At 42.9% G+C, this 25099-nt stretch overlaps 1 protein-coding gene and 1 non-coding gene across 2 annotated transcripts in view; one reads left to right on the forward strand and one right to left on the reverse strand.

Moving 5' to 3' along the window:
- Nucleotides 1–23957, reverse strand: part of ABCG2 (ATP binding cassette subfamily G member 2 (JR blood group)) — a 141906-nt gene extending 117949 nt beyond the window's left edge. The window contains exon 1 of the mRNA XM_024246271.3: nt 23265–23957. The gene's annotated coding sequence lies outside the window, so the exon portion shown is untranslated. The remainder of the gene's footprint in view (nt 1–23264) is intronic.
- Nucleotides 18976–19079, forward strand: LOC112133189 (U6 spliceosomal RNA). Its single transcript, XR_002914875.2, has one exon. It is a non-coding gene; the product is annotated as a U6 spliceosomal RNA (small nuclear RNA).
- Nucleotides 23958–25099: the final 1142 nt, after the last annotated feature.

The following is a 25099-nucleotide window of genomic DNA, read 5'->3' on the forward strand; positions in this document are numbered from 1 at the left end:
CTCCCACCTGAGCCTCCCAAAGTGCTGGAATTACAGGCATAGCCACTGCACCCAACCTCATTTTGTTTTTTTTCAATATCCCTGTCAGGGCACAATGAGGGATATTTTTGTTGGCTGAAAAGTCTATTCAAATGTTTATGTGAATTTTAGAAATTAATATTCGATAACTAAAGTTGTAAATTTAAGACTCTACTTTTTCTTAGGGCTGTAAATTCAGTTTACAAATACTGTTGCTCTATCAGTAGGTGTAGCAAATTTCAGTATTCACTTCCAAGGAATCTCTCAATAATGGGTTGGTCTAATTTATAATCGTAGTTCATTAAACACTTCCAAATACTTTAAACTGTACTTGGAAGTTTAAAACATCCAGTTCCTTAGAGTGTCATTGGGACTGCCCTAGACCACCTCCATGTTCAGAGATTAACTGAAACAATTTACATAATTCAGTATATATAATCATTCTACTCATAGCTAAGATTTATTACTATTACAACAATGTTGCAAGGATACATAGCTGGACGATAAGGGAAAGCTATAGGGAGAGTCGGAGAAATCCATGGGCAAGCTTCCTCAAGCTCTCCCCTTCCCATGAAGGGTCACACAGAGAACACACATCCCCCAGCAATGAAAATGCAACATGTGTGCAATACTTTGGCCCAGGGAACTCTACTAGAGACTTAGGGCCCAAGGTTTTTAGGAGGGCTGGTCAAGTAGATACACTCTGAAACCAAAATTCCAGAGTCTCAGAAGGAAAGAAAGCAAGTGTGTGACCCACCCTTATCAGTTAACTGATAACTGGGGACACTGTGAAGCAACTTCCAGATGCTCCCTAAGAATCAAGCTCAAAAGCAGGCCTTTCTAAGAATAGCAAACTCAAACAGATCTTCTCTGTTAACTTTTTTCTGCATACCAAGGTACTTCCATTTTCTAATTTAAAAAACTAAATTTTCCCAAGTGCTCAAGCAACCTAGACAAAACAAATAAATTGAAACCATAAATATGGCCAACCTTACTTATTTCAAGTGTCCCACTATTTTCTCCAAACTTGTGGTATTGCAACTTTAAATCAAAGGCCTAAATTACTTATTTAATTATAACATTTGAAATTGGACTGACAAGATTGGTCTTAACCAATTAACCTGGGAGGCGGAGGTTACAGTGAGGCGAGATCACACCGCTGCACTCCAGCCTGGGTGACAGAGCGAGACTGTCTCAAAAAAACAAAACAAAACAGTTCATACCTTGGCCAAGTGCAGTGGTTTAAGCCTATAATCTCAGCACTTTGGGAGGCCGAGGCAGTCGGATCACCTGAGGTCAGTTCAATACCGGCCTGGCCAACATGGCGAAACCCTGTCTCTACTAAAAATACAAAAATTAGCTGAGAGTGGTGGCGCACACCTACAATTCTAGCTACTCAGGAGACTGAGGCACAAGAATCACTTGAACCAGGGAGGCAGAAGTTGCAGTGAGCAGAGATTGCACCACTGCACTCCAGCCTGGGCGACAGAGCGAGACTCCGTCTCAAAAAAAAAAAAAAAAAAAAAAAGAAAACCGAAAAAAAACCCCCCCCAAAAAAAACAAAAAACACCAAAAAAACAAAATAAATAAAAACAAAATTCAGGCCAGGTGCGGTGGCTCACGCCTATAATCCCAGCACTTTCAGAGGCTGAGGCAGGTGGATCACCTGAGGTCAGGAGTTTGAGACCAGCCTGGCCAATGTGGTGAAATCCCATCTCTACTAAAATACAAAAATTATCCGGGCGCCGTGGTGAGTGCCTGTAATCCCAGCTACTCAGGAGGCAGAAGAATCGCTTGAACCTGGGAGCTGGAGGTTGCAGTGAGCTGATGTCATGCCACTGCACTCCAGCCTGGCTGGGTGAGAGCAAGACTCCGTCTCAAAAAAAACAAAAAACAAAACAAAAACAAAAAACAAAGTTCATACCTCTTTCTATAAGTAAAAAATAAAAATTTTAAGTGAAAGAAAATATTTTTTTCAGTTTGATTAGCAGGGGTTGTGTTGGTGTTGGCAATGTTATATAAAATAATAAGTAATGATAAGTTTTAGATTCAAGCTACGTGGTAGTAGCAATATACTGTGCTTTTCCTTTGCCAAAGATAACCTAAAGATAAAACTAATAAACAGAATCCTCTCTGCTATTCACCATTTTCCCCAGTTGTCAGTTATTTTTGACTGAATACGTTTTTTGCTTTTGTACCCTAGTGGTAGATCACTCTTTGAATGCATCTTAAAGATGTGTCTTATAAAACAAAACAAAACAAAACAAAATACCCTAAGCATCCTGTATAAGACTATTACCTTGTGGGTATTCCTACAGGTGTAGAATGCTCATGCACATATAAGTTGGTAATAAAATATGTTTTGATTGAATTCGATATAATTAGGTTAAAGATGTAAGTAATGTAAGTAATCCTACACACACACACACACACACACACACACATATACATATATACGTTTAAGACAGTGCCTCTCTATGTTGCCTAAGCTGGACTGGAACTCCTGAGCTCAAGCAACCTTCCTGCCTCAGCCTCCAGTGGCTGGGACTGCAGGCAGGCACCATTGTGCCTGGCTAGTAATGCAATATTTTTGTGTTCGTTGAAGGAGAGTAAAATAAATTGTAAAATCTATTTGTAATTTATTTTGAAATGCTCTCCCCAGCAGACTTACCTTTGCCTTATTTTCTTGAGGTCCTATTTACATTCATCCCATTCAGTGAGGATGAAGGATGTTGTTCTAAAGCAAAAAGAATGGTAAAAATAAGCCCCATATGGTTAAAAGTGTGCTGGTAGCTATAAATACATACTTTTTCTTTTCTTTTTAAGAGATGGGATCTTGCTCTGTTGCCCAGGCTGGAGTGCAGTGGTACAATCATAGCTCACTGCAGCCTCAAACTCCTAGGTTCAAGCAATTCTCCCAGCTCAGCCCCTGAGTACCTGGGAATATAGGCACTTGCCACCATTAACTGGCTAATATTTTATAGAGACCATCTTGCTTTGTTGCCCACACTGGTCTCGAACTCCTAGCTTCTTCCCAAAATGCTGGAATGACAGGCATAAGCCACCACACCTGACCCATACATACATTTTTTTCAAGGAATACCAGAAGCCAGAGTTGATTTTATTTGCATTTGTTAAGAAGAGGCGCAGATGCCATGTTCTGCCCCTGTATTCCCAGCTACTCAGGAGAATGAGGTGAGAGGATTTCTTGGGGCCAGGAACTCGAGGCTGTAGTGCCCTGTGACTGCACCAGGGATTAGCCACTGCACTCTAGCTTGGGCAACACAGAGAGGCCTGGTCCCTTAAAAAAAAAAAAAAAAAAAAATTGTAAAAGAAGAGAGAGTAGTTTGGCTAATTAAGGAGAGAATGTGCTAAACAGGAGACTTAACAAAAGCCATTTTCATTGTGTATTTTAAAAATTATTTTATTTTAGATTCAGGGTTGCATGTGCTTGTTTGTTACATAAGTAGATTGCACACTGGTGGGGATTGAGCTTCTAGTGTACCCAATGTCCAAATAGTGAACATTGTACCTGATAGGTAATTGTTCAACCCCCGCCCCCCCACTTTTGGAGACCCCAGTGTCTGTTATTTCCATCATCATGTTTTCGTTTTAATTTTCTTTTTGAGATGGAGTCTCACTCTGTTGTCCAGGCTGGAGTGCAATGGCGCGATCTCCGCTCACTGCAACCTCCGCCTCCCAGGTTCAAGTGATTCTTCTGCCTTAACACCCGAGTAGCTGGGACTACAGGATACACCACCACACCTGGGTAATTTTTTTGTATTTTAAGTAGAGACGGGGTTTCACCATGTTAGTCAGGATGGGCTCGATCTCCTGACAACGTGATCCGCCCACCTTTGCCTTCTGAAGTGCTGGGATTACAGGCGTGAGCCACTGTGCCCGGCCAAGAACTCTTTACTTTCAAATGACCAAGATATTTTGGGGAATACAGCAATTCTCTTAACTTGAAGATACAGTCAAACTGGTACTGCACTAAAGGGAAAAATGGGATACGCAATAAATATAACTAGAGATGTGGGCCAGAGGGGAAAGTCTTTCTCAATCCTCTCTTCCAGATAAAATCAAGTTTGGCCATTTTTCTCTTACCTGATTGCAGTCAAAAGCATTTAGAGTGATTTATGGGAATTAGAGCTTTTGGTACACAGCTAGTTCATTCTTAAATTGCCCATGCTTACATAGTGTAGGAGAAGGTGTGAGCCTATGTCCCAATTTATACATCTCGCCCCCAAATAATTATTAGTAGTGGCCTCTTCTCTCTCAAAAGTATGATTGCCCTAGCTTTAGGTGAAAACCAAAAGTAATCATTTGCTGGACTCCGGCGCCCTCTTGTGATTAAAATTTCACTTTCTGATATTGCTTATTCCGAGATGAGAGACTACCAAAAAATATGAACATCCCAAAGTGGATCATCTAATAACTTTCCCCAGAAGATCTCAGCTTTGAATTTCATGTCATTACACTTTAACACTGACTACCCCTGCATGGTTGCTGCCATCTTCAGATTTCAGAAGCATCTCCCGCGTGTATCAGTAATTGTAGCTCCTGGTACTGTCACTCTCTGTGACACTACTTCTGTCTTAATTCTTGGTGAATTCAGTATCTCCGAAAACGATCTCCCCAGCACTCTGGCCTCTGACTCCCTTGAACTTCTCTCCTTCAGTGATCTTGTTCTCCACCCTGCGTTAGCTATGTACTTGCAGATCATGCAATAGAACTTTGTAAGCATAGTCTATCTTTCCACCTAAACCCCTCTAGTAACCCAACTCCGGCAATCCTTTGACCTTGCTCCACCAGGGCCTACAACCCATTAATTACACCAGTATTTCACTGTGCCTCACCCCTCACTGCTTTCTTTAGTCACCATACCTGCCGAAATTCCATGATCATTATAATTACACCCTTGCAAACGCCCTCAGCTCCTCTGCTCCCCTTTTGCTTTGTCACTCGCTTGGCAAAACCACAAACCCTAGTTAAATTCCTGTCTCCCCTGCTCTGTGCCTGTACCCCTGCAGTTGAATGTGGGTGGAGAAAAACACAGAAGAATAATAAATTATCTGATTTTGTGTTTGAATTTTTATTTTTTTTGAGACAGGGTTTTGCCCTGTTACCCAGGCTGGAGAGTGCAGTGGCGAGATCTTAGCCCACTTCAGCCTTTGAACTCTGGGGCCCAAATGATCTTCCCACCTCAGCCTCCTGAGTAGCTGGGACTACCAATGAATGCCACTGCACCGAGCTAATTTTTAAAAATTCTTTGTAGGGACGGGGTCTCACTGTATTGCCCAGGCTGGTCTCACACTCCTGGGCTCAAGCAATCTTCCCGCTTTAGCCTTTCAAACTGTTGGGATTACTGGCTTGAGCCACAAAGACCTGTAATTATCTGATTTTAAATTCTTGATCAAGAATCTCAATGCCGGGACCCTCAGTAATGCCTGACAACTCATACTGTACTTCCCTAGCCCATTCACTCTTCTGTTTCCTATTTCAACACCAAAACATTTTCATCTTTCCCCTCCCATAGTCATTCTCAGATGATAACCTTATGTCCTACCTTACTGAGAAAACTGAAGTAAGCAAAAGAGAGAACTTCAGATTCTGTTCACCGTATCGGCCCACCCACCCGCATCCTCTGCCTTCTCTCCTATTACCCTACCCTAGAGGAACTGTCCATGTTACTAAGGCCTAAGGCAATGTCTCTACTTTGCATGAAGTCCCATCCCCTTTTTCCTAACTCAGTAACACCACTTTTCCCCTTTCTTTTCTATATCATTGCATATATATATATATATATTCCTCTCCACTGATTTATTTCCCCCACAGTATAAACATGCTATATTTCTTTTTGTTTGTTTTTGAGATGGAGTCTTGCTCTGTCACCAGGCTGGAGTGTAGTGGTGCGATCTTGGCTCACTGCAACCTCCGCCTACCGGGTTCAAGCGATTCCCCTGCCTCGGCTTCCTGAGTAGCTGGGACTATAGGCGCATGCCACCATGCCCGGCTAATTTTTTGTATTTTAGTAGAGATGGGGTTTCACCATGTTGGCAAGGATGGTCTTGATCTCCTGACCTTGTGACCTGTGCCCACCTCAGCCTCTCAAAGTGCTGGGATTACAGCCATGAGCCACCATGCCCGGCCTCCTTTTTTTTTTTTTTTTTTTTTTTTTTTGTCTCATTCTGTCACCCAGGTTAGAGTGCAGTGGTGCAATCATAGCTCACTGAAGCCTTGAACTCCTGGGCTCAAGTGGTCCTCCTACCTCAGCCTCCTAAGTAACTGGGACTACAGGCGCACACCACCATGCCTGGCCAATTTCTGTATTTTTTGTAGAGACAAGGTCTTGCTATGTTGCCCAGGCTGGTCTCAAACTCTTGGGCTTAAACAGTCTACCCGCCTCAGCTTCCCAAAGTGCTGGGATTACCACCACTGGCCCACTGTTATCTATTTCCCCCATCCTCAAAAATATTCCTCTTGATTCCACATCTTCCAACTACTGCTCTATCGTTTTGTTCTCTTTTACAACAAAACTCTTCAAAAGATACTCACTTCTCCAATCCCTCCCCCATTCTCTCTCAAATCCACTCCAATCAGAACGATGAGACACATGACGAATTGTTTTAAGCCTTTAAGTTTTAGAGTGGTTTGTTAGGTAGGGATAGATAACTGGAACAATATGCCAGAGAAAGCAGTGCAGGTCTTCTCTAGGAGAAGAGAGAATCTGTATACTGAGAGAGTTGGGCCAGGTGTGGTGGCTCATGCCTGTAATCCCAGCACTTTGGTAGGCTGAGGCAGGAGGATCGCTTGAGCCCAGGAGTTCAAGGCCAGCTTGGGCAACAAAGATCCCATCTCTACAAAAAAAGTTTTTTTGTAACGATTCTCCCATCTCAGCCTCCCAAGTAGCTGGGACCAGAGGTACATGCCACCGCACTCAAATCTGTTTTTGTTTGTTTGTTTGCTTGTTTGTTTTTGTAGAGATTAGGTCTTGCTATGTTGCCTAGGCTGAACTCAACTCCTGGGCTCAAGTGATTCTCCTGCCTTGGCCTCCCAAAGTGTTGGGATTATAGGCGAGAGCCGCAATGTCTGGCCTACAAAAATTTAAAAAATTATTAGCCATGCAAGGTGGTGCACACCTGTAGTCCCAGCTGTATGGGAGGCTGAGGCAGAAGGATCACTTGAGCCCAGGACGTTGGGGTTTCAGTGAGCCATAATTATGTCACTGCACTCCAGCCTGGGTGACAGAATGAGACAGTCTTAAAAAAATTTTGGAAAAAAAAAAGAGAGAGTTGCATGACTTTGCCAGATATCAGAAGAGGACTGGGGAAGAGCTGAGAGTGTAAATTATAAGGGTGTTAGACCAATGGGGATAAAGTATAATATTTAAGCCAAATTAATTGATCTGGGTGTACTCCCCCAGGATTTAGAATATAGCATATTGGTTGGAGTACTGGGGATGGTCCTAACAGTCTGAAAAGGTTAGCCAATGAAATCCTGGACTCAATGATAGTTTGGAGTTAATGAGGTTGAAATGCCAGAAATTCCCTAACATATTATAGACAAAGAGTTACAAAATTCAAGGAAATAGGACTCGGTCCATTATGTTCAATCTTCTCAGCCGTTTACTAACTTGACTCTTCTGGTAAGGTTCAAAAAACTCTCCTTTCACTAAGACATGAGGAAGTGCACTAGTGAGTCAGGGACTAGCATGCTCAAGGAGCACTGCAGGTCACAGCTGTTGCTGGACAAGGCTGCAGTGAAAATGTGTGCTTTCATTTCAGTGGGAATAATGGGGTCCTGGCATGTCAAAGGCCAGGTAGTAGCTTCACTGTTAGGGACAACATGGTGCAACTACCACAGTAAACCACAGAGATGGAATAGTAATCAAACTGCTTGGATCTGCTGTGCCCCCTGGCAAGGGCTAATGGATGATGGGGTGCTGAAAAATCATTAATTCACTGCTTCCTAAGATGCTGCTTGACATCTAGGCAGAAAAAAATCTAGGTCCGTTAGGCAGAAACCTAACTCGAGTTGCCAAATTGTGCGTTGTACCTAATTCCCAGACCTATGTCAGTTCGGAGACTGAAAGCTCTTCCATCCACCGATGAATACCATGAATCTTCCTTCAAACCAGTGTTTCTCTCAACCTTGGCCCCACTGACATTTTGGGCAGGGTATTTCTTTGTTATGGGGGCTAGCTTGCGCATTATGGATCTGAAAATGATGCTGACACTGACAAGAAGGGGACGACTACACTTAGGCGAAACTGTTAAACCCACTTAGCCGTGACTGCTAAAGACTGTGCTGAAGGGAAATCCTCCCAGTGGACAGAACCTTGAGTGATATATCTGGCTGTTTACTTCATGGCTTAAGGCACAAAGATCTATAATGACTTATGAGCCATGGCTACTGGATTGGCTGGCTGGTTGGAGACTTGAAAAAAACTAATTGAAAAATTGGCGATTAGATGGACTATGCATGGACCTTTTGGAATGGACACAGAGGGTGGGAATATTTTTGTGCTGCGTGTACATCCAGTAGATTGTATCACGATGGTAGAGGGTCTCAAAAATCAGATGATCAAGATGATCTATTTTGTGAATGTCAGTAAGCCTCTTTCTCCAGGTATCCCAGTGCTTGTTCAGTGGCTCCGTGTGCAAACTGTGCCAGCATGGAAGGAAGCTACATGTGAGCTAATAACATGGTTTTCCCTCACCAAGCCTGCTCTGACTATACCTACTGCTGAATGTCCCGTTGACCAACAGCCAAAGTCAACACTAAGCTGCTGATAAGGCACTATTGTCCAGGGTGACCAGATGGCCACCTAGTAGTAGCTGATTGTGTGAACTCTTCCCAACATAAAAAGAACAGCCTTTTATCTTCTCAGGAATAGCTACATATTCTGGATAAAATTTTGCACTGTGGCCAAGCGCAGTGGTTCACGCCTGTAATTCCAGCACTTTGGGAGGCCGAGGAGGGCAGATCACCTGAGGTCAGGAGTTCAAGACCAGCCTGACCAACATGGTGAAACCCCCTCTCTACTAAAAATACAAAAATTACCTGGTCGTGGCGGTGGGCACCTGTAATCCCAGCTACTTGAGAGGCTGAGGCAGGAGAATCACTTGAACCCGGGAGGTGGAAGTTGCAGTGAGCCAAGATCATGCCACTGCACTCTAGCCTGGGTGACAGAGCAAGACTCCATCTCAAAAAAAAAAAATTTTTTTTTTTTTTACATTTTATTCCCTGCCTGCAGAGCTTCTACTAATACCACTATTATGAAGTTACAGAATGCCTTATCTGTTGCCTTAGTATTCCATATAATATCGTCTGTGATCATGGGCATATATTATGGTAAAAGAGGTCTCATATTCTCAAAATTCAGTATATACCTAGATCTTACAGAGCAGCTGGCTTGATAGAACAGTGAATTGGCCTGCCTAAGGCTTAATTATAGTGTGAGCAGGGATACCCTGCAAGGTTAGGATGTTGTCCTACAGGAAGGGGAAGATACCTTAAACCAGCAGTCAATATTTGCACATAACAAGAATGCATGGAGGCCAGGTGCGGTGGCTCATGTCTATAATCTCAGCACTTTGTGAGGCCGAGGCGAGCGGATCACTTGAGCTCAGGTGTTAAAGACCAGCCTGGCCAACATGGTGAAACCCTGTCTCTACTAAAAATTACAAAAATTAGCCAGGTGTGGTGGTGCGTGCCTATAGTCCCAGCTACACAGGAGGCTGAGGTGGGAGAATTGCTTGAACCCGGTAGGTGGAGGTTGCAGTGAGCCAAGATCACGCCACAGCACTCCAGCCTGGGCAACAGAGTGAAACCCTGCCTTAAAAAAAAAAAAAAAGAAAGAAAAAAAAAAGAATGCATGGATGCATGGGACTAAGCATGGTGGCTCACGCCTGTAATCCCAGCACTCTGGGAAGCTGAGGCAGTGGGGTCTCTTGAAGCCAGGAGTTCAAGGCTACCCCGGGCAATATAGACCTAGACTCTAAAAATAAAATATTAGCAGTGCACAGTAGCACGTTCCTGTAGTCTCAACTACTTAGGAGACTGAAGGGGAAGGATTGCTTGAGCCCAGGTGTTTGAGGCTGCAGTGAGCTATGATCACGCCACTGCACTCCAGACTGGTTGACAGAGTAAGACTGTGTTTCTAAAAATTAAAAAAAAAAAAAAAAAAAAAGGAACTCATAAGGGTGAGAACCCGGGTACAATGTTTCTGCTATCCTCACTGTCTCCCAGGTGTTTCTCTAGCACGCTAGACATGTTCCTGCCTCCGTTCCCTCTACCTGAAATACTTTCCTCCCAGAAGGCCTCTTCATTCCCTCTCAGTCTTTCTTCAAAGATTTGCTCAAATGTCAACCTCTTAACAAGGCCTACCCCAACCACTCTGTTTAAAATTGCAAAACCTTTCTTTGCCCTCCTGATTACTTCTTACTATGCATCTGTCTGTAACCCTTCTCACCATCTAACATACATTATTTATTTGTTTATTGTTTATTATTTGTCCCTCTCCCTCTAGAAAGTGAGCTTCGTAACAGCAGGGATTTCTGTTTCATTCACCGTTCTATCCCCAGTGACTAACACAGTGCTGGAAACATAGTAGGAACTCAGTAAACATTTCTCTTGTTTTTTAATTAATTTTTTATTTCCCTAAGATTTGGGGAACAGGTGGTATTTGGTTACATGAGTAAGTTCTTTGGTGGTGATTTGTGAAGTTTTGGTGTACCCATCACCGGAGCAGTACACACGGAACCCAATTTGCAATCTTTTATCCCTCACCCCCTTCCCACCCTTTCCCCCGAGTACCCAAAGTCCACTGTGTCATTCTTAAGCCTTTGCATCCTGATAGCTTAGCCCCTACTTATGAGTGAGAACGTACGAACATACAATGTTTGGTTTTCCATTCCTTAGTTACTTAGAATAATAGTCTCCAATCGCAATAAACATTTCTTGATTGACTTGAATGACTATCATGAAAGTTCTCAGAGAAGAGTAGACAATATCTCTAGTCTATTATCTTTACCTACGTCATGGGTTGGTTGGTAAAAGGCCTTTTTCTGTAAAAGGCCAGATAGTGAATATTTTAGGCTTGTGGGCCTTGCAGTCTTTTTCCAATCACTCCATGTTGGCACTGTAGCACCAAAGAAGCCATTGACAGTAGATAAATGAACAGGCGGTACATAGAAAGGAAATACGGGAATTGCTGAGGTCCTGGGAATTGGGAACCTGAGCAGGGAGTTGATGTGAAAAGTGCATGAAGGGAAATATTTTACACAGATGTGCTTGTACACTTTTCTTCATGACTTCTCACTCCACTATCACGGCTAATACTGTTTTGAAGTTAAATGTTCAGTTTGATTTTTACTTTTGAGTATTGTACATTTGAAATTCCCACAGAGTTCATTTACTAATACAACCTCCAGGTGGAGCCCTTTCTTTTTTCTCAGTACACTATTACACAAGAATTCACTGAATAGCGGCTATGTGACAAAAACGAAGTGTTAGGATACAGCTTTGAATCAAGCAAAGATCTTATGCTTGAAAAGCTTATATTCTAATGGAGAAGACAGATGATAGCACGTATAAAAAAGGTAATTTCAGATAGTGATATGTTCTACAAGGAAATTACATAGAGCAATAGAAGAGGCTTCCCTGAGGACATGCTATTTAAGCAGAAAACTGAAGAATAAGTAGGAGGCAGACATGCAAATACCTGAGGTTAGAGTTGTTTTATTTTCTTCTACTGTGGTAAAATATTCATAATATAAAAATGTACCATTCAAATCTTTTTTTTTTTTTTTTTTTTTTTTGAGACCTAGTCTTGCTCTGTCGCCCAGGCTGGAGTGCAATGGCGTGATCTCCGCTCACTGCAAGCTCCGCCTCCCAGGTTCACGCCATTCTCCTGTCTCAGCCTCCCCAGCAGCTGGGACTACAGGCGCACACCGCCTGGCCTGGCTATTTTTTTTTTGTATTTTTAGTAGAGATGGGGTTTCCCCATGTTAGCCAGGATGATCTCCATCTCCTGACCTCGTGATCCGCCCGTCTCGGCCTCCCAAAGTGCTGGGATTACAGGCTCAAATCATTTTTAAGTGTACTGTTTTATGGCATTAAGTATATTCATTGCTGTACAACCATCACTACCATCCATCTCTAGAACTTCTTTCATCTTCCAAACTGAAACTTCTTGCCCATTAAACAACTTTTCACTCCACCCTGTCCTCAGTGGCAACCATTCTACTTTCTGTCTCTATGAATTTGACTACCTTCAGTACCTAATATAAGTGGAATCATGTAGAATTTGTCCTTATTTCTCTTAGCATAATGTCTTCAAGGTTCATTCATGCTGCAGTCAGAATTTTCATCCCTTTTGAGGCTGCATAATCCTCCATTCTCTGTGTATACCACATTTTGTTTATTCATTCAACAGTTGATGAACATTAGGGTTGCTTCCACTTTTGGCTGTTGTAAATAATGCTGTTATGTATATGGGTGTATAAACATCTGTCTGAGCCCTTGCTTTCAGTTCTTTTGGGTGTATATCTAGAAGTGGAATTGTGGGATTGTATGGTAATTCTATGGTTAGTTTTTTGAGGAACCACCATACTGTTCTCCACAGTAGCTACACCATTTTACATTCCACCAACAGTGCACAAGAGTTCCAATCTCTCCACATTCTTGCCAACAATTGTTATTTTCAATTTGTGTGTGTATTTCTTTCTTTTTCTAAAATATCTAAAATGTGTTTATTGGGGTGGTTTCCCATTTATCTTGATTCAAAGTGCTTTTACTGCTGCTTCCTCCTGAAGGAGCATCCTTCTGTCAGCCTTGCTTTGCCTCCTGTAGGCTGACAGAGAATGGTAGAGCAGTGATATGGTTTGGCTATGTCCCTACCAAAATCTCATCTTGAATTGTAGTTCCCATAATCCCCATGTGTCATGGGAAGGACCTGGTGGGAGATAATTGAATCATGCGGGCGGTTACCCTCATGCTGTTCTTGTGATGGTAAGTTCTCATGAGATTTGATGGTTTTATTAGGCACTTGCCCACCCCTCTTTGCTCAGCACTTCTCCTTCCTGATAGTGTGTGAAGGACATGTTTGCTTCCCCTTCTGCCATGACTGTAAGCTTCCTGAGGCTTCTCCAGCCCTGTAGAACTGTGAGTCCATTAAACCTCTTCCGTTTATAAATTACCCAGTCTCTGGCTGGGTACAGTGGCTCAAGCCTGTAATCCCAGCACTTTGGGAGGCCAAGGTGGGAGGATCACTTGAGGTCAGGAGTTCAAGACCAGATTGGCCAACATGGTGAAACTCCATCTCTACTAATAATACAAAAATTAGGCAGGTGTGTTAGTGTGGACCTGTATCCCAGCTACTAGGGAGGCTGAGGTACAAGAATCGCTTGAACCTGGGAGGCAGAGGTTGTAGCGAGCTGAGATCATGCCACTGCACTCCAGCCTAGGCAAAAGAGTGAAACTGTGTCTCAAAATAAATAAATAAATAAAATAAAAATAAACTACTCAGTCTCGGGTATTTTTTCATAGCAGCATGAGAATGGACTAATACAGTAAATTGGTACCATAGAGAGTGGGTTGCTGCTATAAGGATACCCAAAAATGTGGAAACGACTTTGGAACTGGGTAACAGGCAGAGATTGGAACAGTTTGCAGGGCTCAGAAGAAGACAGGAAAATGTGGGAAAGTTTGGAATTTCCTAGAGACTTGGAGGGCTTAGAAGACAGGAGGATGTGGGAAAGTTTGGAACTTCCTAGAGACTTGTTAAATGGTTTTGACCAAAATGCTGATAGTGATATGGACAATAAAGTCCAGGCTGAGGTGGTCTCAGATGGAGATGAGGAACTTCTTGGGAACTGGAGTAAAGGTCACTCTTGCTATGTAACAAGACTGGTGGCATTTTGTCCCTGCCCTAGAGATCTGTGGAACTTTGAACTTGAGAGAGATGATTTAGGGTATCTGGTGGAAGAAATTTTTAAGCAGCAAAGCATTCAAGAGGAAGCAGAGCATAAAAGTTTGGAAAATTTGCAGCCTGACAATGCAATAGAAAAGAAAACCCTTATTCTGGGGAGAAATTCATGCACACTGAAGAAATTTGCATAAGTAACAAGGAGCTGAATGTTAATCACTAAGACAATGGAGAAAATGTCTCTAGGACATGTCAGAGACCTTCACAGCAGCCCAACCCCTCACAGGCCCTGAAGACTAGGAGGGAAAAATGGTTTCCTGGGCTAGGTCCAGGGCCCTCTTGCTGTGTGCAACCTTGGGACTTGGTGCCCTGCATCCCAGCCACTCCATCTGTGGATAAAGGGGCCAACGTACAGCTCAGGCCATTGCCTCAGGGGGTGTAAGCCCCAAGCCTTGGCAGTTTCCATATGATGTTGGGCCTGCAGGTGTGCAGAAGTCAAGAATTGAAGACTGGGAACCTCCACCTACATTTCGGAGGAAATGTATGGAAGTATGGAAATGCCTGGATGTCCAGACAGAAGTCTGCTTCTAGGGCAGAGCCTTCATGGAGAACCTCTGCTGGGGCAGTGATATGGTTTGGCTGTGTCCCCACCCAAATCTCATCTTGAATTCCCATGTGTTGTGGGACGGACCTGGTGGGAGGTAATTGAATCATGGGCCACTGTTCTCATGATAGTGAATGGGTCTCATGAGATCTGAGGGTTTAAAAAAATAGGAGTTTCCCTGAATAAGCTCTCTCTTTGCCTGCCACCATCCACATAAGATGTGACTTGCTACTCCTTACCTTCTGCCATGATTGAGGCTCTCCCAGCCATGTGGAAACATGAGTTTGCCATTGAACCTCTTGCCTTTGTAAATTGCCCAGTTTCGGGTATGCCTTTATCAACAGTGTGAAAATGGACTAATACAGGCAGCGTGGAAGGGAAACATGTTGTTGGAGCCCCCACACAGAGTCCCCCATGGGGCATTGCCTAGTGGAGCTATGAGGAGTGGGCCACCGTCCTCCAGACCCCAGAATGGTAGATCCACCAACAGCTTGCCCTGTGCACCCGGAAAAGCTGCAGACACTCAACACCAGCCACGAAAGCAGGAAGGGGGGCTATACCTTGAAAGGCCACAGAGGAAGACCTGCCCAAGGCCATGGGAACCTACCTCTTCCATCAGGGTGACTTGGATGTGAGACATGAAGTCAAAGGAGATCATTTTGGAATGTTAAGGTTTAATGACTGCCCAATTGGATTTCAGACTTGCATGGGGCCTGTAGCCCCTTCACTGTGGCCAATTTGTCCCATTTGGAATGGGTGTGTATAGGAAGTAGCTAATTCGCTTTTGATTTTACAGGCTCATAGGTGGAAGGGACTTGCCTTTTCTCAGATAAGACTTAGGACTTGGACTTTTAGGTTAATGCTGGAATGAGTTAAGACTTTGGGGGACTGTTGGAAGGGCATGATTGTGTTTTAAAATGTGAGGACATGAGATTTGGGAGGGTCAGGTGAGGAATCATATGGTTTGGCTGTGTCCCCACCCAAATCTTATCTTGAATTGTAGTTCCCATAATCCCCACATGTCACGGGAGGGACCCAGTGGGAGGTAATTGAATCATGAGGGCAGTTACCTTCATGCTGTTCTCATGATAGTGAGTTCTCATGAGATCTGATGGTTTTATAAGGGCCTTTCCACCCCCTCACTCTGCACTTCTTGCTGCTGCCATGTGAAGAAGGATGTGTTTGCTTCCCCTTCTGCCATGATTGTAAGTTTACTGAGGCCTTCCCAGCCCTGTGGAACTGTGAGTTAATTAAACCTCTTTCTTTTATAAATTATCCAGTCTCAGGTATTTCTTCATAGCAGTGTGAGAATGGACTAATACAAGCAACCAGCACACACCACTACTGTGTGTGCATGGTTAATGATCATGATGATTATAGCATCCTGGGCATTTCACATCCCTGAAGTAGGAACTGGGGCTCTGTACCAGCCACTTCTTGTATTTCCTCTTTTCCTCATCTGGAGAGGGATGAAGGAGATTTTTTGTAAGAGGTATGTTCACATGGGGAGGTCAGAACCACCAGAAAGGCATTTTTTTTTTTTTTTTTGCAAATAATGGTCATCCTTATCGGGGTGAAGTGATATCTCATCATGGTGCTGACTTGCATTTCCCTAGTGACTAGTGATGGTGAGCATCTTTTCATGTGCTTATTAGCCATTTATATATTTTCTTTGAAGAAATGTCTATTCAAGTCATTTGCCTACTTTTTAATCCTTTTTTGTTGTTAAGCTGTAGGAGTTCTTTATGTATTCTGGATATGAACCCATTATCAAATATATAATTTTCTCCCATTCTGTGGGTTGTCTTTTAACTCTCTTGAAAGTGTCCAGACTGGGCACAGTGGCTCACGCCTGTAATCCTAGCACTTTGGGGAGCCAAGGCAGGTGGATCACTTGAGCCCAGCCTGGGCATCATAGCAAAACCCCTTCTCTACTAAAAAATGCAAAAAATTATCTGGGTGTGGTGGCGGGTGCCTGTAGTCCCAGCTCCTAGGGAGGCTAAAGTGGGAGGATCACCTGAGCTGGGGAAGTTGAGGCTGAAATGAGCCAAGATGGTGCCACTGCACCCCAGCCTGGGCAATGGGCGTAAGACCCTGTCTCAAAAACAAAAAACAAAAAACAAAAAGCAGAAGATAAAAGACAAGTAAAAAGTGTTCTCTTTTTTGTTTGTTTGTTTTTTTGAAATAGGGTCTCTCTTTGTTGCCCAGGCTGGAATGCAGTGGCATGATCATGACTCACTGCAACCTCGACTTCCTGGGCTCAAGCGATCCTCCTGCTTCAGCCTCTAGAATAGCTGGGACTATAGGTGCCCACCACCACACTGGGCCAAAAGTATCCTCCTTTGATGCATAAAAGTTTTAAATTTTTTTTTAATTTTGATGCAGTCCAATTTATCTAATTTTTATTTTGTTGCCTGTGCAACAAAATCTTGGGCAGTGATACCCAAGAAATCACTGCCACAGCCAATGTCATGAAGCGTTCCCCTATGTTATCTTCTAAGAGTTTTGCAGTTTTAGCTCTTTGTGTCTTTGATAGTTTTTGTATAGGGTGTAAGGTAAGGGTGTAAGGTAAGGGTCCAATGTTATTCTTTTGCATGTGGCTATCCAGTTTCCCCAGCACCATTTATTGAAAAGACGGTCCTTTTCCCATCGAATGGTCTTGGCACCTTTGCCAAAAACCACTTGGCCATGTGCGGGGGTTTATTTCAGGGCCTTCTATTCTATTCCATTGATCTGGATGTCTGTCTTTATGTTAGGACCACACTGTTTTGATTACTGTAACTTTATTGAAGGTAGAGTTTTAAATCAGAGGTCACAGCAAGTTCAAAGGGTTACAGCAGGGGTTGGTAAACTTTTTTTTGTAAAGGGCCAGATAGTGAATATTTTGGGCTTCACAGGCTGTATTGTATGGGCTGTGTCACGACTCCTCTACTCTGCCGTTGTAGCACTAAAGCAGTTGTCGACAGTGCATAAACAAGTGGGTATGGCTGTGTTCCAATAAAACTTATTTATAAAAATTAGCAGGAAGGATTTGTCACAAAGGCAGTAGTTTGCCAACCCCTACACTAGAAGTCACAGTTCTGCATTTCCAAAGGCTTGGAGGAAGGCAATGTGATAAGAACAATGGGGAGAGTGAGGCATGATGAGGTTGGAGAAAGGGGCAAGGGCCAGATCACAGAGCCTTGGAGACCACAGCAGGATTTCATCTATTCTTTACCCATTTATTCACCAAATAGCTATCAAGGACCTACTACGAGCTGGGGCTGGGGCTCCATAGGAGGCAGACTGTATCTTAGTTCTCACAGGGCTTTGATGTAGACAGGAAGCATAAGCTGAGTATTTTAATATGGTATCATATGAGTCATGACAGGCTCCTGATGGGATGTCTGCTCAGTGCTTTACCGTACTGCCTTAGTGTATTAGTCCGTTCTCACACTGCTGATAAAGACATACCCAAGACTGGGTAATTTATCAAGAAAAAGAGATTTAATGGACTCACAGTTCCACGTGGCTGGGGAATCCACATGCCTTTCACAATGATGGTGGAGGGCAAAAGGCACATCTTACATGGTGACAGGGAAGACAGAAAATGAGAGCCAAGTGAAAGGGGTTTCCCCTTATAAAACCATCAGATCTTGTGAGACTTATTCACTACCAGGAGAACAGTATGGAGGAAACTGCCCCCATGATTCGATTATCTCCCACTGGGTCCCTCCCACAACACATGGAATTATGGGAGCTACAATTCAAGAAGAGATCTGGGTGGGGACACAGCCAAACCATATCACTTAGTTTAAGTCTTATTATTTCTCTCTGGGATGATTGCAACAGTCTATTCAAACAGGTTTCTGCCTCCAGCCTCACCTTCTTCCTACCTGGCATCTATGCTACAGCAAGAGACATTTCTAAAATGCAATTCTGATTGCACTTCCCAGCTTGAAGCTGTGTTGACGGCTTTTCGTCAATGTCAGAGTCAAGTCCAATCTGTCATAATGATGTGGAAAGCCCTACATAACCAGGCTAGCTGACAGCCCAGGACAATTAGTCCCTCATATTCACACACGTAAGAACATGTTTGACCATGATTAAACCTGGGGCAACACCTACAACCAAGAAGAACATTTGCTATTGGTGTGAATCTTGTTGTTGGTGTTTCTATTGTAAAGTATAATTATTGAGCAAGACTTAGTGATAATCATAGCAAACTCAGAGATACTCTGTGTCCTGCACTGCTAACTCATTTAATCCTCACAACTACACTATGAGGTAGGTAGTATTATTATTCTCATTTTATAGATTAGGCAACTGAGGCATAAGAAGACTAACTTTCCCAGGATCTCATAGCTTGCACATATGATAGCATTAATATTCAAACCCAGGAATTCTGGCATGATAATGTATTATTAACCACCCTAACATGTTCCTTTCAGCAGCAAATATACTAAAATTGGAATGATACAAAGAAGATTAGCTTGGCCCCTGGGCAAGGATGACACGCAAATTCGTGAAGCATTTTATATTTAAAAAGAAAAGCCATGGCTCAAGCCTGTAATCCCAGCACTCTGGGAGACTGAGGTGGGAGAATCATTTGAGCTCGGAAGTTTGAGACCAGCTTGGGCAACGTACCAAGACCCAGCCTCCACAAAAAATTTAAAAATTCGCTGTGTGTGGTGGCACGTGCCTGTGGTCCCAGCTACTCGGGAGGTTGACATGGAAGTCTTGAGGTAGAGGCTGTAGTAAGCCTTGTTCATGCCACTACACTCCCGCCTGGGTGACACAGCAATACCCTGTCTAAAAAATATTTAAAAATAAAAACAAATATCACTCCTGTTATCCCAGCACTTTGGGAGGCTGAGGCGGGTGGATCACCTGAGGTCAGCAGTTTGAGACCAGCCTGGCCAACATGGTGAAACCCTGTCTCTACTAAAAATACAAAAATAAGCCAGGCCTGGTGGCAGGCAACTGTAATTCCAGCTACTAGGGAGGCTAAGGCAGGAGAATTGCTTGAACCCAGGAGATGGAGGTTGCAGTGAGCCAAGATTGCGCCATTGTACTCCAGCTGGCCAACAAGAGAGAAACTCTGTCTCAAAATAAATAAATAAAATAAATAAATAATATACATATACAAAAGTACACTAATACCCCCTCGCTAAACCATAAATGTATTCTTTTAAAATATTGACTGGAGCTGTGACTTTTGTTTGAAGGTGTGATCTCTGAGTGGTGGCACTAAAATCACCTGGGAGCTTATTAGAATGCCAATTCCCACGCCTGGGGCCTGACCTAGGGAAGCAGAATCTCTGGAGTTGGAGCCCAAGGATTTGAGTTTTAGCAAGCTCCCCAGGTGACATCTAAGCCTGAGAAAGTTTGAGAAGCATTACTCTCAAACATTTTTTTCCTGGGGAGTAAAGACCTTAATGGAGACAAAGCTTAAGACAAACAGATGAGTAATTTTGACCAAAAAAAAGTAGAAATAGGATTATTTTTAATGCAAAGATTGCAAATTATGACATAAAGGTTAACAAACCCTTGTACAGACCAAGAGGTCATCAGAGGTCTTGAGAAGATGCTGAGGCCAGAAAAGCACAGGATGCACCTGAACTCGGAGCAAACCAGCGTTGAGTTTGAATCCCAGCACACCCACAGACCAGCTGTGTGCCTTTGGCAAATTGCTTCACTAGGACCTTCGTTTCTCCATTCAGAGGTTGAAATTACAATCTCCTTGACCCATATACTCCAGGAAGGTTGTGAAAAACCAAGGGGATAATGTATGGGACAGTGCTTTGTACAGTTGGATAATGTGATAATCAGGTTTCATTTTCTGCTGTAACACTGCACTTTCCCTTCTCCTGTTCAGGAAGCAGATGGGATTTTGAGTCTTGTAGTTCCCTAGGGGAACTCTATTTTCTACAGTATCAGCCACAGGAGTAGACAGCCGGACTGAGGGATTACTCCAGGCTTGAGAGAGAGGGAAATGGCCTCATCCGAGAAAATGGGTCCAGAGAGTTGGCAAATGATGGTAGAAACCAGAATGTATGTCTCTAAAGTCATCTGTAGCCTTACAATCTACCCCCAAAAAGTCTAATTCAGACCTGGGATAGCTTAGGCTGATACTCAGCCCCACACAGGCTTACTGCCTACCTGCCATCTGCTGTTGGGTGGGCTGATTACAACTATCTTGTATTCTGATCAGTCAGTGCTTATGCTACAAGGGTTACAGTTTTTCATAACCTCTGATTATAGACCATAATAGAAGGGAATGTTATTTGAAACTTAGTTCAAACAGAAGCGATTCCTGTCTGTCTGGCAGTGGTTCTGAGAGGTGAAGCCAGCTGGACTTCCTGGGTCGAGTGGGGACTTGGAGACCTTTTCTGTCTAGCTAGAGGATTGTAAACGCACCAATCAGCACTCTGTGTCTAGCTAAAGGATTGTAAATGCACCAATCAGCACTCTGTAAAAACACACCAATCAGTACTCTGTGTCTAGCTAAAGGATTGTAAATGCACCAATCAGCACTCTGTAAAAACACACCAATCAGCACTCTGTGTCTAGCTAAAGGATTGTAAACGCACCAATCAGTGCTCTGTGTCTAGCTAAAGGATTGTAAATGCACCAATCAGCACTCTATAAAAATGCACCAATCAGCGCTCTATCTAAAGGATTGTAAACGCACCAATTAGCATTCTGTAAAAATGGACCAATCAGCACTCTGTAAAAGGAACCAATCAGCAGGACATGGGCGGAGCCAAATAAGGGAATAAAAGCTGGCCACCCGAGCCAGCAGTGGCAACCGCTTGGGTCCCTTTCCACACTGTAGAAGGTTTGTTCTTTCGCTCTTCATAATAAATCTTGCTGCTGCTCACTCTTTGGGTCCGCACTACTTTTGTGAGCCATAACACTTGCTGCGAAGGTTTGCAGCTTCATTCTTGAAGTCAGCGAGACCAAGAACCCACCAGAAGGAACCAACTCCAGACACAGTTCCATGGATTCATACCAGGCCTCACCAGGCCTGCACACTCCTCTGACTATCACTTGTATAGCCCTTCCTTGATTTATGACAAACGGCTTCAGCATCTTCACTAGAACAACAAAATTGGCTGGACACAGTGGCTCACACCTGTAATCCCAGCACTTTAGGAGGCCGAGATGGGAGGATCGCATGAGCCCAGGAATTCGAGACCAGCCTGGGCAACATAGTGAGATCCCGTTTCTATAAAAAAATAGAACAACAAAATTTACAACCTACCTACTCTGTCTCTGTCACATTTTTCTAACTAAGAAAGATACAAGCTTCTACTCTAGGAGAACGCCCATGCATGTGTGGGAAAGATTCTATTTCCAGGCTAGGGTTTCTTTTATTCATTTTGTGAAGCTGTGTCTCCTGTCAACTCCTGGCCACCATTCTCCTTTTCTCCCCACTTTTTTCCCATTGCTTTTTTCTCCCCTCAACTGGGGACACAATAGGTATATTTCCTCTCCATTCTCTTTTTTCCTCTTGTCTTGTTTCTTTTGGGTTAAAGGCAACTTTCAGATAACTGTAAATTGTTTAGGACAGGGAACATACTGAATTTAAAGAACACTACCAGGCCTGTTACAGGAGGATAAAATACATTCTATTCCCTACGCAAACTGATTTTCAACAATGTAATAGATTCATATGCCTTATAATCTTCAACTCCAAATGATAGGAGAAAGAAATCAGCTATTTTTTCTAGCATGCATTATTATTGTTATTATTATTATTATTATTATTATTATTATTAGAGACAGAGTTTCGCTCTTGTCACCCAGGCTGGAGTACAATGGCGCGGTCTTGGCTCACTGCAAATGCTGCCTCCTGGGTTTAAGCGATTCTCCTGCCTCAGCCTTCCAAGTAGCTGGGATTAGAGGCATGTGACACCACGCCCAGCTAATTGTTGTATTTTTAGTAAAGACAGGGTATCACCAGATTGGCCAGGCTTGTCACGAACTCCTGACCTCAGATGATCCACTCTCCTCGGTCTCCCAAAATGCTGGGATTACAGGCATGATTACACTGCACCTGGCCATATATATATATATTTTTTTGAGACAGAGTCTCGCACTGTCGCCGCACCTGGCCATATTTTTAATTTAAGCTGAAATGTTCAAAGTGACCACCAGCCACACCAGATGAGGCATGATATAGGCAGTTAATGCAAAAATTACAAAAGGATTTCTGGCTCTGCTCCAAGTGGCCTATATAATCTAAAGAGAAGCCCAACATCCTCTCTCACTTAGGGGTAATCTGGCTTACCAAACCTAGGATCTGCTTAACAGAAACCCCAAAGCACAGAGATAGCCATCAAAGTAGGTACAACCAGGAAAGGGATGTTGTCTGATTGTCTTCTCAGGTGCTCAATATAAATCATGTGTTCAGCCAAATACCCTTATCCTGCCTACAATCCCCAACCCCTTCCAAAAATGCAAAAAACCGACAGAGTTTGAGCCCTTTTTACTCAAAGTGTGGTCCATAGAGGTCAGCTGAGATGTGCAGAATCAGAGGCCCACCCCAGGCCCCCTGAGTTCTGCAGAGCCTGCGTTTCAGCAAGATCTCCAGGCGATACCTATGCAAGTTAATATATGAGAAGTACCAATTTAAGTGACACATTTGTTAAAGAACATATCAAAAAAGAATAAAGATTTTCTACGAAGTATGAAGATTGGAAAAAACAAAAACAAACAACTCACCTCAGTTATGATGTGTGACGCTGGAAGCAAAGCAGCCCAAATCTCAGTGCAGAGACAGTGGAAATACGGAGAAGATTTCTACACTTGCGAGTTTTCCTAGAGAGACTTCAACCAGGACCCACGCCTACTAAACAGACTAGTATTAGTCCAGGAACTTTCCATCCTGCCTGCTCTTGGGGCAGGAGAAAGAATGAGAGAGGAAACTTGGCAGACCCCAAAGTAGATCCTGCAGCTACCAGGGAACATTGAGGTTTTCCGAGTAAACTAGCCTCCAGGAAATGTCCCGAGTGAAATTAACAGCTCTCCTATCTCCTTGGGTTCCTTTTTTCTCCACTACTAGCTGATTATGAACCACATTTCTTTCTCAATCACTGGGATTCAAACAAAAGACCTAATGGTTCCAGTCAGCGTGGGATCCTCTTCTGGCATTCCTAGCAAGGGGCTAGAAGAAGGGGGAAATTTACATGTCAGAGAGATATTTTTATGTCTTTCTCTTTGTGCCGCGGAATTCTGATGACAGCATCTCCAACACAAACAGCAACTTTATTTTCGAAACGGAAGGATAAAAACCAATTCTAGCAAATGGCTTTGCTTTGTGCGTAAACTTCCTGTGCTTTTTTAACCCTGATGTAACTGAGGGTCTCCTCTCACAGGCCCTGCCTTCTAGCACACACAAAAAAACAACCAAGAAGGACTATGACATAATTTGAAAAGGAAGCGAATTAAACCAAAACAAAGAGTTAGGTTTCAATGCAAAGGCCCACCAGAGATCTAAAGAGGACCGAGAAGCTCTATATTTGGAGCATGCTATACTTTTCATGTTATTCTTTCCTAAACCAAAAGTAAAATAGGAAGTCTAGACTGTGCTAAATAGGCATTTCTCTCTCTCTCTCTCTCTCTCTCTCTCCCTCTCTCTCTCTCTGTGTGTGTGGGTGGGTGTGTGTGTGTGTATTTTAGAGACAGGGTCTTGTTATGCTGGCCAGGGTAGTCTCAAACTCCTAGCCTCCAGCAGTCCTCCCACCTCAGCCTCCCAAAGTGTTGGGATCACAGGCATGAGCCACCAAACCTGGCTTTTTTTTTTTTTTTTTTTTTCGGAGGCAGGATCTCACTGTGTCACCCAGGCTGGAGTTAAATAGGCATTTCATATTCTGAAAACATGATAGATGTCAAAAGAAAAAATATGACATTTACTAAGTGCTTCTAATTCCACTGTTTACTGGCCTTGAAAAGCTTCTTAATCCAAGCCTTCCCCAACAATAAAATAGTGATAACAATAATACCTTCCTTACAGAGTTGTCATGATAAATTTCATGAGATTGACAAAATACCGATTACTGAATTTGTCTTGCTGTTAAGTTCTGTTTATATTTAAGTCACTATCCTGATTATTCACTGTGTTGTGCAGTACCTAGGACAAATTAGGCATTTTGTAAATGTTTATTGAAATGAAATGAACGTTTAAAAAATCTTGAAGTAGTTAAGAAATTCCATTTATCTATTTTTATAAATTTATTTTAATATGGTAAAATATGTATAACATAAAATTAGCCATTTGAAACATTTTAAGAGTTCAAGTCAGTAGCATTAATTACATTCACAATGTTGTGTCACCGTCACTATTTCCAAGACTTTTTTGTCACCCCAAACAGATACTCTGTAATCATTAAGCAATCACTCCGTCAGGGATTTTTTTTTCTGTTTAATTTTAAATTTTTATTTCTTGTAGGTACATAGTAGGTGTATATATTTATGGGGTACATGAGATATTTTCATACAGGCATACAATGTGTAGTAATCTCATCAAGGTAAATGGGGTATCCACCACCTCAAACATT

Source organism: Pongo abelii, chromosome 3 (genome assembly GCF_028885655.2).
Source record: "Pongo abelii isolate AG06213 chromosome 3, NHGRI_mPonAbe1-v2.0_pri, whole genome shotgun sequence".
Classification (NCBI taxonomy): domain Eukaryota; kingdom Metazoa; phylum Chordata; class Mammalia; order Primates; family Hominidae; genus Pongo; species Pongo abelii.